The sequence below is a fragment of the Mytilus californianus genome, unplaced genomic scaffold, assembly GCF_021869535.1.
Source record: "Mytilus californianus isolate M0D057914Y unplaced genomic scaffold, xbMytCali1.0.p SCAF_20, whole genome shotgun sequence".
Lineage (NCBI taxonomy): Eukaryota > Metazoa > Mollusca > Bivalvia > Mytilida > Mytilidae > Mytilus > Mytilus californianus.
This window is the reverse complement of record NW_026262669.1, coordinates 1,387,395-1,406,168: the sequence shown is the minus strand read 5'-3', so window position 1 is coordinate 1,406,168 and position 18,774 is coordinate 1,387,395. Positions and strand designations below refer to the sequence as shown.

At 31.9% G+C, this 18,774-nt stretch overlaps 1 long non-coding RNA gene across 1 annotated transcript; it reads left to right on the top strand.

Moving 5' to 3' along the window:
• Positions 1 to 14,090: 14,090 nt before the first annotated feature.
• Positions 14,091 to 18,230, top strand: LOC127731679 (uncharacterized). The gene is made up of 3 exons (XR_007995683.1): positions 14,091 to 14,256; positions 16,916 to 17,046; positions 17,964 to 18,230. It is a non-coding gene; the product is annotated as an uncharacterized LOC127731679 (long non-coding RNA).
• The last annotated feature ends 544 nt before the right edge of the window (positions 18,231 to 18,774 follow it).

Genomic DNA, 18,774 nt, shown 5'->3' with positions numbered 1-18,774 from the left:
TTAATTACATTATTAATTATTAATTAGATTTGGGTTATATCTTAGCATATGATAATCATTGGAGTGACAGATTTATTTGAAAATTTTCTGTTCTGATAAGATCTGTAGGACTGTATATATAAAGTTTGAAATTTACTAGTAGGACTGTATAAATGATGTTTGAAATTTACTGTTCATTATTAGACATTTTGTAGATAATTAAGTCTCCCTAAACCATATATATTCTTACCCCCACCCTCCTTCAATTTGAGAATGTGCTTTTATCTTGTAAACGGTTGAGATCCCCACCCCTAAACCATATATATTCTTTTATGGGACTATAAAACAATCAAATGAAATATTGGGGGAGTTCACCCCCACCCCCTTCTTTTTGAAAACTTGTAAACTGTCAAGATCCCCACCCTGAAACCATATATATTCTTGTATGGGACAATAAAACAAATCAAATGAAATATAAGGCGAGTCCCCTGGGGTCACCCCCCACCCGTCTCCTGTTTGATAACTTGTAAACGGTCGAGATCCCCGCCCCTAAACCATATATATTCTTGTATGGGACAATAACACAAAAAAAATGAAATATAGGGGAAGTCCAGGGGGGTCACCCTCAACCCCCTTCTTTTTGAAAACTTGTAAATGGTCAAGATCCCCACCCGGAAACCATATATATTCTTGTATGGGACAATAAACAAATCAAATGAAATAAAAGGCGAGTCCCCTGGGGTCACCCCCACCCCCTCCTGTTTGAGAACATGTAAATGGTCGAGATCCCCACCCCTAAACCATTTATATTCTTGTATGGGACAATAAAACAAATCAAATGAAATATAGGGGAAGTCCATTGGGGTAACCCCACCCCCCTTCTTTTTGATAACTTGTAAATGGTCAAGATCCCCACCCGGAAACCATATATATTCTTGTATGGGACAATAAAACAAATCAAATGAAATATAGGGCGAGTCCCCTAGGGTCACCCTCACCCCCCTCCTGTTTAAGAACTTGGAAACAGTTGGGCTTTTCATTATTAATAAGATAATACCACATTGAGGTCCAAAGGGTCCTAAATTAAACTTTTGTTTAATTTCATAAAAAATTGAATTCTTTGGTTCTTTGATATGCTGATTCTAACAATGTTTGAGTGTTAAATCATATTTAATTTTAGAGAACTTAGTCATCACTGGTTGTTGCATCATATCTTATATTAGAGAACTATTTATCCAGTTTGAGTTATTTCCTTTTACACAGAAAATATTATGGAAAAATTAACCTGTGTTTCATTTCAACATAAATTAAATATATATAGGGTTCTTTCAAATGCTGAATCAAAACCTGTATTCAAATATTAGATTTTTGGGCCCAGTTTTCAAGTTGGTCCAAATCAGGGCCCAAAATTAAACTTTGTTTGATTCAACAAAAATTGAATTTATGGGGTTCTTTGAAATGCTGAATCTAATCATGTATTGAGAGATTTTGGATTGTGGGCTCCTTTATGAATTTGGTCCACATTGAGGTCCAAAGGGTCCTAAATTAAACTTTTGTCTGATTTCATCAAAAATTGAATTCTTGGGGTTCTTCGATATGCTGATTCTAATATGTACTTAGATTTTGGATATTGGACCATAATAGGTATTTAAATGTCCAATTTCAAATATTTCAGTTCTTGAACCACATATTCATTTTGTGTCACAAACCTATGCGGTGTCAAATATTCAATCACAATCCAAATTCAGAGCTGTTTTAAGCTTAAATGTAGTGTCCATACTTGCTCAACTGTTCAGGGTTCGACCTCCGCAGAAAAATCCGGTTTGCTGTCACTCTGACAGCCTCTTGTTTGTACATAAATTAGGCCGTTAGTTTTCTCGTATGAATTGTTTTACATTGTCATTTCAGGGCCTTTTATAGCAGACTATGTGGTATGGGCTTTGCTCATTGTTGAAGGCCGTAAGGTGACCTATAGTTGTTTATTTCTGTGTCATTTTATCTCTTGTGGAGAGTTGTCTCATTGGCAATCATACCACATCTTCTTTTTTTATACTTATAATATTAGATTATCATCTCCCCCATCAATATCATCTTACTCTTTGAAAGTGCCTCTATTGACTGTCTGTACATTATCTTAATCAGTTATATTTGATTTATTATCATTTTGTCTTAATACACCATTCTTTGATATTTAAAACCTGCAACAATGATTGGTTTATAAAGATTGCTGTATTACTCCCAACCCCCTGGTCTCCCATATGCTCAAACCTATAAATTTGCAGTTATTTAGATTAAAACATATGGTGATTTCACCAGACACCACTTCATTCCCCTCCAAAAATTCAATTAAACAAAAAATAGCACACGGAAATCTTTTGTTAAGTCAGGCATACAGTTGCAAGTATTTACGGGTACCATGCATGTTAGTCCAAATAATTATGATGACTTGCAAGGCTATTTTATTAGAAAGCGTCACAGAAAAATAAATAAATAACCTTGCAAGACGTCATAATTATTCAGACTACATGCATGTAGAATCGGGTGCTCATTTTTGCCATAATTTTCCATGTTTTCTGCAGTTTATGTTCAGGTCTTTATGTTTTTGAAGTATACTGATATTTTTATATGAAAATAATGTCAAAAGCAAAATATTCTTAGCTTGAAATCATGTTTCTTTGAAAAAATTCACCTGAAAAGTTAGATTAAAGGCTATTTGAAATTTCCTGATGTTTTGTCAAAGGGGGACACATATTCACCGTTTTTAAACATCTATTTAAACCAAATATCTGCAGCTTTAAACAACATTTATCAAATCAATCTCATTGAGGTGGGGTAGGACCTTTATCAGGACTCCGGGATCAGGTGTTTTTAAGCTCGGGATTTATGGATTGATCCTTTCGGGATCCGGGAATTCTTTTTTTGAAATGATGTCAGGATTTAAATTTTTTTTAAATTCAGGACCTCGGGATTCCATGTTTTTAAGCCCGGGATTTCGGGATCAGGACCCCTCCTACCCCCCCCCCCCCTCATTAAAGATGAATATCAGACATTTCAAAGGTGTAAAGAAGTGAAATTTAGGGCAATCAGTCAAAGAATTACTAAGAAATACTTCTTTGAAATCGTGTTTTTCATTCAGGAAATTGGCCGAAAATCGTTGTCCGTTTTTCGGTCCTTTGCGGTAAGTTCCGAAATTTTGTCTAAGTTTAAAAATAATTATATTTGTTATAAAAATATAATTTACCGGCATATTTCTTCCATTTCAGCCATCCTTTGAAGTGTTTACACCTCAAAATCATAAAACGGCGAAATTGTGTCCCCGGCAAATATATATATATATATATGCGCCCCGCTCTATCATTATTGTCATTAAATATTAACGCGGATGCTCAGTTGAGGGTTGCATATTCTACGCGTACGTAGAAAAGGTGTAGTTTATGGTTGTTTCCCTTAAAATCAAAAATTAAGTCTAGACTCGCTAAGAATCGATTACGATTAATTTTTATCAAGATGTGGTATTTCTCAAAAAATATTTAAATTTAGAATAGTTTTAGGGGAAAACCCTGGGTTATACTAATGACTGGATCAATGACAGGACTGACATGACCAAATGAATAATGCAAAATATATTTTTTTATTATTTCTCAAAGAATAATCTCAAATTTAAAACACAATAAGATAATTGTAAGGGGGAAACAATTAAAACATAAATCAAAAGCTTGCGAAAACATGACTTGACCAACGTTGCTCTGTCATCGGTCCAGTCATTAGTATAACCCGAAAACTCTTTGATAACCTACTTTCATTTTGTCTGAATCTTACCATATAAATAGATTTGTTTTCTTTTATCGATTTTATCTTTGGATATAATTTCTTTGTCTCTGCATTGATAGCTCTCTTGTCTTGAATAAATAAGCAGCCGTTTTTAATCTTCCAAGACATTTTTCTTTTCTGCAGACGACACATGGAACCGATTTGCAATTTGTCAACAACGGTGATTTACGCAAAATAGTACGTTCTCGCCCGTTAAATAAAGAACTTTTTTATTAGTAATTGGTCGGTATTTCATCTTATTATTGAGTAAAAATATAAAATATGAATATAACACTAGAATACTGTTCATCTTAAATGATATATTAAAGAAATTGTGATATTGTAAGCGTATTAATCGTAAACGGAGACAGAAGACAGTTAGCAACCACCGCAGAAGACAGTTAGCAACCACCGCAGAAGATCAGAGAAGATAAAAGAAAAATGGATTTTATGTGTAAGAAAATAAAACAGACATGCAAATATTCAAAAAAAAACATACTGATTTTTTTAAATGGTAGTGATTAACAAATATTTAAGTTGGCCGAAATTAAAACAACCTGAAAAAAGAGGACTCTGACCCGCAAGTTACTGTCAGTTGTAGAAAAACAAATTATACCACAGTTGACCCAATATTTTTTTTATTTAAAAAAAAGAATTTTGCTTAACTATCAATAAGGCTCAATTTGTTAGTCTAGCGGTAGAATTTTCCTTATAAGATAAATGAAAAAAACGGCACCGGCAAAATAGAAAATACGCTATTTTGCCGGCTCTGATAAAATATCTTAATTCAAGCCTTAGCCAGCAAAATAGTATATTTCTGTAGAAAATGGTGTTTTACCGGCGTTGGAAAAATAGAAAATGTGCTGGCTCTAGATAAACGTTAGCCAACTTAAAAACTATTTTGTTTACACATACGCATTTCAAATAAATGACTGTCCACCGCGTTTCAACGCGTTGCCGGGGAAATGGAAATACCGGGCGTCCGTGTGTCCGGGACATGGGGATACCGGGCGGCCGTCCGTCCGTCTGTGCGTCCCAGACATGGCAATACCGGCCGTCCTTCCGTCCGTCGGTTCGTCCGTCTGTTCGTCCGGTCTTGCTAGCTCAATTCTTGCCAGATTTTTTTATAAAACTTATACTATAGTTTTATATCAGCAAAATTTCAGGCAAGTTCTATAATGGTGGACGTTTTTTAAAACAGTTATCAGTGGCGGATACAGAACTTTTCAAAAAAGAGGGGGGGGGGGGGGGGGGGTTTCCTGCTCCAGTCATGCTTCAGTGATTCCCTATTTAATCAACCAAATTTTTTTCCACGAAAAGGGGGGTGGGGGTGCAGGTCCCCCAGCCCCCCTGGATCTGTCTATGGTTATACCCCTTGGAAATACTAAATTTATGGTAAATGGCCCAATGGGTGCTCTCACAGGATTATGCCCCTTGGAAATATTTATTTCATGGAAAATGGCCTGCTGGTAAGGGCTCTCATGGATACAATTCCTGCCAGATTTTTATGAAAAATTATACTAGAAGGTTAATATCAGCAATATCTCAAACAAGTTCTATAATCTGACTAGGATAGAAATGTTAAATAGATCAAGATCTATCAGCCCTCAAATTTTCCTAAGAAACGAACAACCAATTGTTGGGTTGCTGCCACTCAATTTGTAATTTTAAGGAAATTTGCAGTTTTTGGTTTTTATCTTGAATATTATTATAGATCGAGATAAACTGTAAACAGCAATAATGTTCAGCAAAGTAAGATCTACAAAAAAAGTTTTTGTACCCAAAACTGCCAATTGACTCCTTAAGGTGGCTGGGGCGTCTTATTTAAAATTGATAGAATTTTTTAATAATTTGTCATAATGAAGTTTTTATCATGCTTTTTCAAAATTATAATAAAAATTATGGGTCACCAGACTTTTTTTTACGCTACAGGTTGTGCAAAATTGTCAGATTTTGTATAGATTATGCATGGAAAATCAAATTGTGTGTGATAAAAAGAAAACTACATGATAGAATTTTAAGATAAAATGTGAGAAGATAGCTCTTATAACATGCTTTCAGATAAGTAAAAGAAAAAATGGGTCACCGAACTTGTTTTCTTGCTACAGATTAAAATAAGTAAATTCACAACACTTTCTATTATAAAAATTACTTTATCTGAGCTATCTCCCCTTATTTGGCAAAGTTGAAGAAAAAATAATCAAACACAAATAAGGTATTTTTTAGAAATTACAGCCTTAATTATGATAAAACACACATTTTCTATATTTACATCAAAAGTCTTACACATAAATTACATACTAATCTCAAATTTGCACATTTTATCAAAGATCTAGACCAACGGTATCTGCTATTTCAAAATCCAAAATGGAGGAAGACTCCCGAGCCACCTTAAGGAGTTATTGCCTTTTTAACACAATTTTACACAATTTGTTCATCCTATTTGCTAACATTTAAAGATATTCTCCTCTGAAACTACTGGGCCTAATACTTGTTAATCTAAACTGAATGTTACTTAAGAACTTAGAAGGTATCTAGTTTATAGATTGAGTCTGAAGTTTTGATCCACCAACAAACATGGCTGCCATGGCTAAAATTAGAACATAAGGGTCAAATGCAGATTTTGGCTTATATTTCAAAAACTAAAGCATTTAGAGCAAATCTGACATGGGTTGCAAATGTTCAATAGGTCAAGATCTATCAGCCCTGAAATTTTCAGACGAACCCAACAACCCATTATTGGGTTGCTGCCACTGAATTGGTAATTTTGAGGAAATTTTGCATTTTTCAGTGATTATCTTGAATATTATTGAAGATAAAGGTAAACCGTTAACAGCAAAAATGTTCAGCAAGAAAGATCTACAAAACAGCTTATATGACCAAAATTGTTAATTGAGATATTGGCCTTTAAAGACAATTTTTCACACTTTGTTCATCTAGATTGCTTGCCTTACTTTAAAAAATCTTCTGCTTTTAAACTGCTGATTTTTTTTTTAGCTAATCTTGGGTTGAAAGAGTTACAGAGTATCTAGTATAAATTTTGTATTTTATTTCCTTGCACCTCAAGAAACATAGCCACTATGGCTCTAATGGAACATAGGGGTAAATTGCATTTGTTTGCTGTTGAAGAAAATATGACAGATTCAAAGAACATTTAAATGTCATTTTTATACGCCTGTTTACGGGACGTATTATGGTATACCGTTGACTGTCTGTCCGTCTGTCTGTCTGTCCGTCCGTCGTCAACATGTCGGACATTAACTCAAAAACGCTTTAACCAATATGCATGAAACTTTAGTGAAATGTTTATATCTATTGACGTGAGCTCCCTTTCATTTTTTATAAATTTTAGACCATACGTTTCTGAATTATGGGGTTTTATTCATTACAAAAAGGGGGATTTTCCAGTTTTCGGACAATAACTCAAAAATCAGCATTTTTTATGAAACTTTGGTGAATTGTTTATATCTATTGTTATAAGCTCCCTTTTGATTTTTATGAATTTAAGATTTTACGTTTCCAAGTTATAAGATTTTATTCATAAAAAAAGGGTTGATTTTCAAGTTTTTGGACAATATCCTAAAAGTGCTTAGAGCAGTTTTCATTAAACTTTGATGACTGATTTATATCTATTAAGATAACCTCCCTTTAGTTTTTTTATAAATTTCTGATATAACATTGAGAAGTTATTGTTTGTTTATAGTCTGACAACAGATTTTCTAAGTATTGTGCAACAGCACAGTGTATTGCACAACAGCAAGAAATCTTTTAATTGAATATAAATTCAATTCACATAACCAATTTCAAGTTCTTTGACTACATTTATTCAGAAACCTATAATATGTCAAATATTTAATTACAATCCAAATTCAGACCTGTATCAAGCTTGAATATTGTGTCCATTTTTGCCCCAACTTTTCAGGGTTGGACCTCTGAGGGCGTATCCATCTGTGCTCAGCGAAGCAGTTTATTAAGCCATCTGTTAATAAATATTAAAAAGCAAAAATAATCATTGAAGAAAGATTTTCAGCAAAAAGTCTCTTGTTAAAAAGGGTTATGCCCCTTGGAAATATCAAATATGTGTAAAAAGGGGGACATTGGAACACTGTTCTTTTATTAATAGAGAAATGCCCCTTTGAAATATAAAATCTATGGAAATTGGCCTCATTAGTGCTCTCACAGGAGCAATTCTTGCCATATTTTCATAAAACTTACACTATAGTTTGATATTAGCAAGATCTCATTAGCTCTCGCACAGGTACAGTTCATGCCATATTTTTATAAAACTTATACTATAGGCTGCTGAATTTTTAAAGACAAGTTATGCCCCTTGGAAATATTAAATTTATTGAAAATAGTCATGTAAACACTCTTACGGGTACAATTCTTTCCAGATTTTAATAAAAATTATACTTTAGGAAAGTATCAGCAATATCTCATTAGTGGTATCAAAGGTAAATTTCTTGCCAGATTTTTATCAAACTTATACTATATAGGTTAATATCAGCAATATCTCGGAGAGGTTTTAATATGGTGAAAGATCCACTTTTTTTAAAAAGAGTTTTACCCCTTAAATATAATATTTATGCAAAATGGCCTTGTGAGCGCTCTTACAGGTACAATTCTTGTCAGATGTTTATAAAACTTATACTGATTTGAAATCTGTTTTTTTATAAATAGAGTTATGCCCCTTGGATATATTTCTATATATTAGCAATATCATGGAGAAGTTTTATATTGATGGAGGACAGATTTTTAAAAAAAAAATTATGTCCCCTCGGAAATATCAATTTTATGGGAAATGGCCTCGTAAGCACTCTCACAGGTACAATTCCAGCAAGATTTTTATAAAACATGTACTACAGGTTTATATCAGCAATATCTCGGACATGGTGGATGATTAACTTTTTTTTTAAAGAATTATGACCTTGGAAATTTTTAATTTATGGAAAATGGCCTTATTAGTGCTCTTACTGGTACAGTTCCTGCCAGATATTTATAAAATTTATACTATAGGCTAATATCAGCAATATCTAAGACAAGTTCTTTAATGGTGGACCATCAACTTTTTTAAAAAGAATTAAGCCCCTTGGAAATATCAAATATGTGCAACACAGGGGACATTGAAACACTGTTCTTTTATTAAAAGAGTTACAGGTAAATGTCCAATTTCAAATTTTTAATGTTTTAGACCTAATTCATTCTGTTTCAGAAACCTATGTCTATGGTGACAGATGTGCCAATTGTTCAGGGTTCAACCTGCAACCTGTTGAGCATTTTATTGAAAGAGTTATACCCTTTAAAATTGTATGAAACTTCAAATTAAAAAAGTTGAACTTGATTTAAGAGTTATTCCCCTTTGAAATTTTAAACATATCAGCAATTGCATTGCAGTTGCTCTCAAGCATTCATTTTTCTTAGATATTTATAAAGATTTGAATTTGCAAAAGTGTTTTTTTTTCATGTTATTGCCAGTGGACAGGTATAATATGTGTGTAGGTGTAATACCACCATTGCTTATGAAATTTTCCCCTATTAGTTTGTTAAATTTGCATTTTTCAAAAAATTGTGCAGAATTTATCTTTGGTTCAAACAAAGAAATACTTGGCATGAGTAAAGTTTTATCCTGTCCAGTACTACAGACAAAATTTCACATAACATTTCATTTTATTATACTTCACGTAAAAAATGCCATATTGTGATTGGCTAATACGAGGGTGTTAATTTACTCTATCACATGGCTGAGCGGGTGACAATTTTTTTGAATGTCACACTCTCGTCCAGACCAATCAAAAATCGACAATTCAAAGGACAATGAATTGAATTTACATCAAGAAATTGAAGACAATACTTAAGTTCTACCTTTTGGCTCAGATTTTATTATTTGACTGTCAAAATAAAAAAAATAAATCATTTTGCTTCCCTTCTGTTTTCTAATTGGTTGACAATGTTTTCTAGGGGTAACAATCTGCTATATCACTCTCTCAGCTATGTGTTATTTATATAGTATATATACTACAACTGTCAAATTCAATGGAATTTGGACCCTTTTTTGTATGCAACCAGATGTGACATACTATGATGAGTTGGCATTTCATCTAAAGAAGATTTTTTTGTTATATAAACTGAATGTGATTTTTTATTCTCTGTTATACTGGTTATATTTCAAGCATTAGTGTCAAGTTTTGTCATAATCAGTTCAATAGTTTGAGAAATATCTAGTATAATGTACTCGTCATCTATTTTAACATATAGATCAGTATAACGAAGAACTCTCAACTGTTTTTTTTGAAAATCGACATTAAAATTGATTTACATAATTTCTTTTGCTGGATTAAAAAAAAATATGGTAAAAATAAAATTCTACTGCCAGAAATTTTCTTGCTTAATATAAGAATTGAAACAAGAGATAACTTTCATTTGTGATGTTCAAGAGTTAGCAGCGGTGACTTTCAGGTTTTCAGGTTGAAAGTATTTTTTGGCATATCACTGCACTCACTCCATTATGATTACAAAAATAAGAAGTTGTGGTATGATTACCATCTACCCGATACCAAATGAAGTAAAAGTTAACAAATATAGCATAAGTAACCAAACAGTCATCAACACATCCTTAACGCTTATCAAAATTTATATATTTGTATTGTCCACATTCCTTCAACATGTTCAACCCCTCTGGTTTTAAATATTCATTTCTTTAATAATTAAAAAAAAAAGCTTTGAAACTTCTGTCTGCACAATAAATGAAGTTCACATGTTCTTTTTATTAATTTTTATTCTAGATTTGGCAGAAAAAATCTCTGATGAAAATGATCTAGAGAAGAACCATATCCATAGCAGCTTAGAAGGTGAAGTAGCACAAACACAATTGTTTTTCATTGATATGCCAAAAGAAAACAAAAACTGAAGAACAATTTCACTTTATCCCTTGAACTTTTAGGAAATATGTACAAGGTTGATGGACAAAATGAAGATCATACATGTACTAGACCAAATTACCATTTATACAGTAATGATATGTTTAAATTTCCTTGAGGACTAATATGAAGGTTATTTACTCATCTTATTGTTATACTGATTACAAAATGCAAATGTGGCAATTAAAAAAGTAAAATTGTAATATATAAACTTTTAATGCAAATTATTCAAAGTCAATGAATTAAATTATATAAGATAATTAAACCTAACAATCATTCAATACATATATTGCCATATTAAAATGAGTCATCTTTGTTGAAAATTCATAGTTATTTTTTATAGTTAATGATGTAGAGTCTAACTCTGAAGATGATGAAAATTTAAGAAAGGAAGATCTTTGGAATGAAGGTATAAAAACTTATATTTATATTCTATGGATTGAAAACTCAAACAGATTTAAAATGACCAGGCCTTCAACAATGAGCAAAACCCATACACATATTTCCATTCTCAATATTATATAACCTGTAATGAGTTGTATCACCACGTCAAGATAGAATTTGAAAGTTTTGCTTAATAAAAATAGTTCAAGATGAAAAACATAAACTTTTCGCATCACTTGGTGTTGTCCGTCATTGTCTGTTAACTTGTACAATAAATCTTCTCTGAAACTAATGGATAACTTATTATCGAAAGTAATAAGCGACTCAGCTGAGAAAGGAAATTATCAGTCAGCAAGATCAAAGGAAAATTTCATAAAATAGGGATAAGTGTATTGAGAAGCATTGTTTCTTATTAAAAAAACATGCACTGATAAAATGTTATTCTGAAAAAAAATGACATTAATGCTACAGTGGTTAATTATAATTGCAGTAGAGGAATCAGGTGATGAAGTAACTTTTATGGAGGAAGACATGTGGCATACAGGTACTGGTATGTTTTTTTTATTTATTGACTACAACATCAATTGTTGTGCATGTTATACCGTAGCAAAATAGGAAAGTACTACCAAATGAGTTCAAGAAATGGGGGCTACTCAGGCAGATTCTACTTTCCAAAAATTGCTTCCATTCCTAGTCCAAATAATTATGACGTCTTGAAAGGTTATTATATTTTTTTTCTTTGACGCCTTACAACGATGTAAGGCGTCAAAGAAAAAAAATATAATAGCCTTTCAAGACGTCATAATTATTTGGACTATTCCATTCCATATTATTTTTTACCCACCATATGAATAAGAAAAAAAATACTGGTAAGAAGTGCATATATATATTCTTTTTCAGCAACTGAATTATTAGGAAGTTTATTTAAACACAACCTCACTGTCATGACTACTCATTTCATTTGGCCATATATGTTTAACCAGAATAATGTAGTCCCTGTGTCCGTGATCACCTCTGAGAATGATTAATTTATATTTATTGACAAATGGATATATGTAATCGTATTCTTTTGTTTATTGTAGAATTTGGAGGTGTATTAAGTTTTGTTGAGGAGTTGGAAAATTCTCAAGATAATGTTGTTGATGATGAACAGATATTTAATACAGGTGAAGAATTTAGATAAAATAATTTGTTCAGGAATTGTACACAATATTTGTATAGGTTATTGATGTGTTAACCTGATGTATATATAACTCACAAACAAATTGATCAAATGACGCAGAAATGAACAACTGCAGGTCACCGTAAGGTCTTCAACAATGAGTCAAACCCATACCGCATAGTCAGCTGGTAAAGCCCCAGAAATGACAAATGTAAAACAATTCAAACAAGAAAACTAAAGGCCTTCTTTATGTACCATAAAATGAACGAAAACCAAATATCATATACAGAAGCAAATGACAACCACTGAATTACAGGATCCTGACTTGAGTATACTTTTAATAAAAGTTGCACAAAAGTATTTGGAACCAATTAAGTCATACATTGCGAATAAAAGGCATTATTTACTCGTATTTCTAAGACCCAATAAGGCTCCATCATCGAATTTGTTATTTGGTAGCAGAGTTTTAATGAAATCTTTTTAATAGATGATGTATTAGAATTTATTTTATTAAAGAATATGGAAAATTATAATCTCGTGACATCAAAGCAAATTTAGTTTTTATTATGATTCTTATTGCAGAGCTTGAAGAGGAATGTTATTCAGCAGAGGATTCAGAATTTTCCGAAGATGAGTTAGTTGAAGAAACATCAAATAGAGGTATACTGAACAATTCTTTAAACTTTTATATGTTATTCAGGTTTCAGACAAGGAATAAACCCTATGTCACCACATCCGAAATCTGAAGTACACCTAGATGAGATTACTCTTTCTAAATATATTTTCCAGTACTAGGTCTGTGTTTAACATTTACCATGCATGCATTTATATAGATATTCAATATATGCTTCTGTATATGTTATGTATCTTAATTAAATGTGTTGTTTTCATTTTGACAAATAGATTTTTTTTATGTTAAATATGTTTTTTCAATAAAGTATTAATATTTATACATGTAACCAAATCACAACTACTTAAAAAACAGCAATTTAAATGATGATGATAGATGTTTGTTTAAATTTTGAGTATCTATTCCAAAAAAGAAGTGCATTACACTATATGACATGCTAATTTCAGAGAAAATTTTTGTTATATTTGTATGTTACAGGTAAAAGAGGCAGGCCAGTTGGATCAACTAAACCTTATGAAAATTTACACCCTGGAGATGAAACTGATGAACTTCCAAGGAAGAAAAGTATGAGTGAAATAACATTACTATTGTGGTTATTATGGGTGATAGATTAGCTATTCTATAAAAATTCAAGCTTTTGGGGGTTTTTAATTGTAAAGTATGATTATAGTTTAAATAATTTGAAACATTATATGATACATGTAAATTATTGAGTCTTTATTGGATGTTTTATTTTTAGTTCTATACTGTGAACATGGTGAACGTATTTTATTCAAACAAATGTGATAATTATGAGGCAACTATGTTGTGTCTATGTTAATTAGGCATCAGTTCTTTTGCATCAGCATTATTATTTTTCAAAGTATCAATTGTGCCAATTTATACAATTCAATCAGACCAATGAACGTGTGCATTTATGTGTTTACAATACATAATAATCCTTAATAAGTTGTTGTTAAAAGAAAACATCTATTTAAAAAAGGGACTATTTGAACTGCAAAGATTGATAAGACCTAAAGATGTGAAGAGCTAGTAAGTAGCCTGCATGATCAAAAGTGATCTAAATCAGCCAAGTTTCACACACACTTAAATGAAGGTTTACTTTATCCAATCTGGCTTAAAAAAAGTTTTTGTATAAATCCCTAAGTTCAATAAAGAAGAAATTAATTCTGTTCATATTTACTTAAACCTTTTGTTTCAGAGAAATCAAATCTTGTAACCATGTGTAATCTTACATATACAATCTGCTGCACAATGTTATGTCTTTCGGGTATAGACTACATGACCTTAGAAACTGCCAGGAATAACTATCAAAGTCTAAGTCAAGCAGAGAAAAGTCAGTTTCTTTTAGACTGGCTTAACAGTCATTCAAGGTACTATATTATAAGATCACTGTTGATAAGAAATATTCTTGTCCTTTTTTGGCTAATTCTGCAAATAACATGAAACTTGATCAGACTACTGCAAGCAGTTGTCACTGAATCACTCATTCCTTAACTTCAGAGATAATGATAAAATAAGAAGATGTGGTCTGATTGCCGTTGAGACAACTGTCCACAAGAACCAAATGACACAGAAAATGAACAACTGCAGGTCCCTGTAAGGCCTTCAACAATGAGTCAAACCCATACTGCATAGTCAGCTGGTAAAGGCCCAGAAATGACAAATGTAAAACAATTCAAACGAGAAAATTAAAGGCTTTCTTTGTGCACCAAAAAATGAACGAAAACCAAATATAATATACAGCAAAAAACAACAACCACTGAATGACAGGATCCTGACTTGAGTATACTTTTAATAAAAGTTGCACAAAAATATTTGGAACCACTTAAGTCATACATTGCGAATAAAAGGCATTATTTACTTGTATTTCTAAGACCCAATAAGGCTCCATCAACGTAAAAAAAAATATTCAAATCTCTGTAAAAGCCTTTAAAAGAAGATATCATACACAAGTATGACTCAGAGAAAAAGTTATTATCTAAAATTGTTTACCATACAAGGTTATTTCCCTTATGGCTCATACAACTTCTCTAAGGGCCACACCTTTTGTATTAAACCAAACTAACAGTTGAGGGCCTTTTGAACCATTGAAAAAAAACTTGCATTAGTCATGAATGTCAAATCATGTTTATAGAAAAATAAGAATTTATCATTTATATTAGGGATGTAAACTCGGTGAACAATTACTAATCGAGTACTCGTTGGTTTTTTCCAGCAATACTCGAGCACTCGCTCGGGAATATATCTACAACACGGAAACACAAAAATATGTATTTTACAATCTGTGGTTTGTTGTTAAACGGACGAAAAACCATCTACATAAGTATCTGGGACAAGGAATATCACACCATAATTAATAGGTCATTATCTAAAAGTACTAATTTAGTAAACAAAAAAAAAAACAATACTGTAAATTCAGAAATTATTGCGATGTTTTTATTATTGCGATAAATGCGACAGGGTTATAATCGCAATAATTTAAACTCGCATTTTGAAATTTTTTATATGAATTAAACATGATTTTTCTCAATATCACAAAATTTAAGATCGCATTTTAGTCTAAAATGACAAAATCGCAATAATAAATGCACGCAATAATTTCTGAATTTACAGTAATCTAATCAATATAATTTAATGAACACCTATCTAAAAATTATAACAAGGAAAAACCATATCAAACAATAGTATTTGGTAATCACTAAGAAAACACATAAGGCGTAAGGATTAGAAGTTTGATTATTTACTGAGGGTCACCAGAGGATGCAACGAATTAATTTTATTTGGAAACATTTTCTTGTCAACTATTATTAGGGACAGTCAGTTTTGCAACTTTGTAAATTACAGTCTTGCAGACGAAAATATTTGCTCTGACGGTTCCGATGTGACGGAATGGCTAAGACATGTTTAGTTTAGAGTGTTAGCCTAGGTACAGCCCACATATTTTCTGAGGCATTTGAAATGGAAATTTAGCACACACATTCGAAACAAAATGTATTTCATTTACTAGTATGATTAATCAGTGATGCCTATTTAATTTTCCTAAAGAGGTTCTCAAGAAGATCAATTTTATATTAAGAAGGCAGCAATATTCTAACAGGAAACCGATTAGTTGAGTATCATTTTGGTATTCGATACTCAGTACTACCGAGCAATACTCGAATACTAGAGTACTCGTTGACATCCCTAATTTATACACCAGAGCAAGTCTCTTTCTGTTAAATATTTAATTGTAGTTTTACTTTTCAGAAAGATTTTTTCATCAATATTCTTCATGTCATTACAATGTATAACAAATATTTTACCTTGTATTTACATACTTTTATTATATATTTAGTAGTAAATACAGTAGTTTTGAATATTTGATTGCCTGCTGTTTAATCGCTATCACTCAACTTTGATGCAGACCCTTTATTACACCCCTTTATCGCATGTCTAACCTTTATCTCACCCCTACTCACATTCTTAATGTCCATGTTTTGATTAATTGAAGATTCTCATCCTTTCTGTATATAATTTAAATAAAATATTGACGATCAAATAATGAAATATTTTTCTTCAATGGGTCTCAAATGAAAAGGTCATTATGGCCTGACGTCATTTATGGATTGACAAAAAAATGACGCCATTGTTTGGCATGTGATGTCACAGATGTCAAGCTTTCATATTTTCTGGCACATGAAATGCAACCATAAAAAACTACCAGCAGCAATAGGGTTAAACTTTAAATTTTAATATTTCAAAAGTGCACATTTAATGTTGGTTTATTGTTACCCTTTTTTTTTTTTTAACAAGGAAAAAATAAATCTGAAGATTGCTTTGGATTAGTAAACAGTTCATATATACTCTCCTGTTATATATATGATTATTTTAGCGTATATGTCGTATCACCCTCGACTAATATCATCCCTCAAGCCTAAAGGTCCTCAGGCTGATATTGGTATCTTGGAATGATACGGTATGTGATATGGATTTTGCCATGTACTATTTTCTGTGTATTATATAATTAAAGCCTGAATGAATAAATTGCAGAATAAATGAAGAAACTGGAAAATTTGAATTTAGATTCGTGATTGGAACAGCTACAGTCTGCCTTTCTGCATTCCTTATGGTTCTTGGGATACCATCTTCAACCTACTATAATATAAGGAAAAGGTTTTATGGTAATGTATAGATTTGATTTGATTGAAAATTATTATGTATGAGGTGCTGTAAAAGCCACACAGGGCAGGGGTGGATCCAGCCATTATCAAAAAGGGGGTTCCCAACCCAGGATAAAGGGGGGGGGGGGTCCAACTAAATGTCCCATTTCAAATGCATTGATTCCCCCTGGATCCGCCACTGCAGTACACATGTTTGACATTTCAATTGAAATGTAAATGGCAGCAATATATTAAAGGGGCACTAGCTGTCAAATTCATGTTCACCAATTTGACACAAATTCTCATATTTGATTTATAACAATGTAAAACATTTATCCAAATTATAAAAAGTCTAAAAGATACAATTTACAGGGCATGGGGTTGATAAAATACAGCTTTGTTTCGTGTGATTTTTAGTCTAGAGGCCATCTAATTAACTATTGAGTTGACCTCCAATGGCCATATAAGTGATATGAACATAAATAAAGATGTATAGACAATAACTGTTAAGTGTCTTTAAATATCAGCTGTATTTGTACGAGGCTGAGAAATAGGTGTAATGTGAGCTTTAGCGAGAATAAGAATGATTTTTTGTGGATCGAAACAGTCAATCGAATGATTTACCTTTGTTTCACTTTCAATGTTGACATTCTTTTCCTTTAAATAACTGAACACGGACAGTGCATGTGTTATTTTTTTCTAGTGAAGTTAAATCAAAGTTCATATGAATATGGATTCAATGAGGTCGAATAATTCACTTGCAAGTGAAAAATTCATCATCAATGTTTCATATCTTATTTTAACAAAATTGAACCATACCAGCTGCTAAAAGCAAATGATTATTTCACTATTTTACTTTCATTGATTGAACCAAAAAAAAATCGTATTTTAGATTTTTTCTATATCTCGTAACTAATTATAATTGCTCTTACATTTAGATGGTGCATGTGTGATAGGTAATTCTGGAAATTGTATAGGAAGGATGAAAGCTGAAAGCCAAGTAGCAATCACTTGGCTACATATGTATGCCATTCAATTTGGAGAAAAATTGCCTGATCAACCCAAGATACATCTGCCTCCATGTATGACAAAATTTTCTGTTTACGAAGACCTATCTGAAAGCCTAAAGAACCAAGAGGAAGAAGTTATTTCATTATCACATTTTTATTACTTATGGCGGACATGTATGTGTCACATTGCAATACCAAAGGTAAATTGTTATCTATTTAGACTTTTTTACATTCAGTCTTATAAAAAAAAAGGTTTAAATTTTTGCCTGGGAGCATTGAAAATTTAAAAATAAATTGTGAAATGTGTCCATGGGACACAGATGATGCCCCCGCTTGCATATCATATAAAGTTATAAAGCGGCATACCTTAAGAACGATAAAAATGACGGTACCCAAGTTTGTACTTGATCTGTGTTTTGTGGTAAATTAGTATTGTGTACAAGTTTCATAACATTTGGTTGTGGCAAACATATATAAGTAAGAAAACAGATATGAAAAATTCAGCAATTTTTCTATTTATAAAGGGACATAACTCTAAAAGAGTAAGAGTGATGCCACCAAAATTCAAACTTTATCTGTGTTTTGTGAAAATAAGCATTGTGTATAAGTTTCATAATTTGGTTGAGGCAAACTAAAGTTGGAGAACGGAAACTAAAATTTAATCCATTTTTTTAATTTATAAAGGGGCATAACTCTATAACGATTAAAGTGACACCACCAAAATTCAAACTTGATCTGT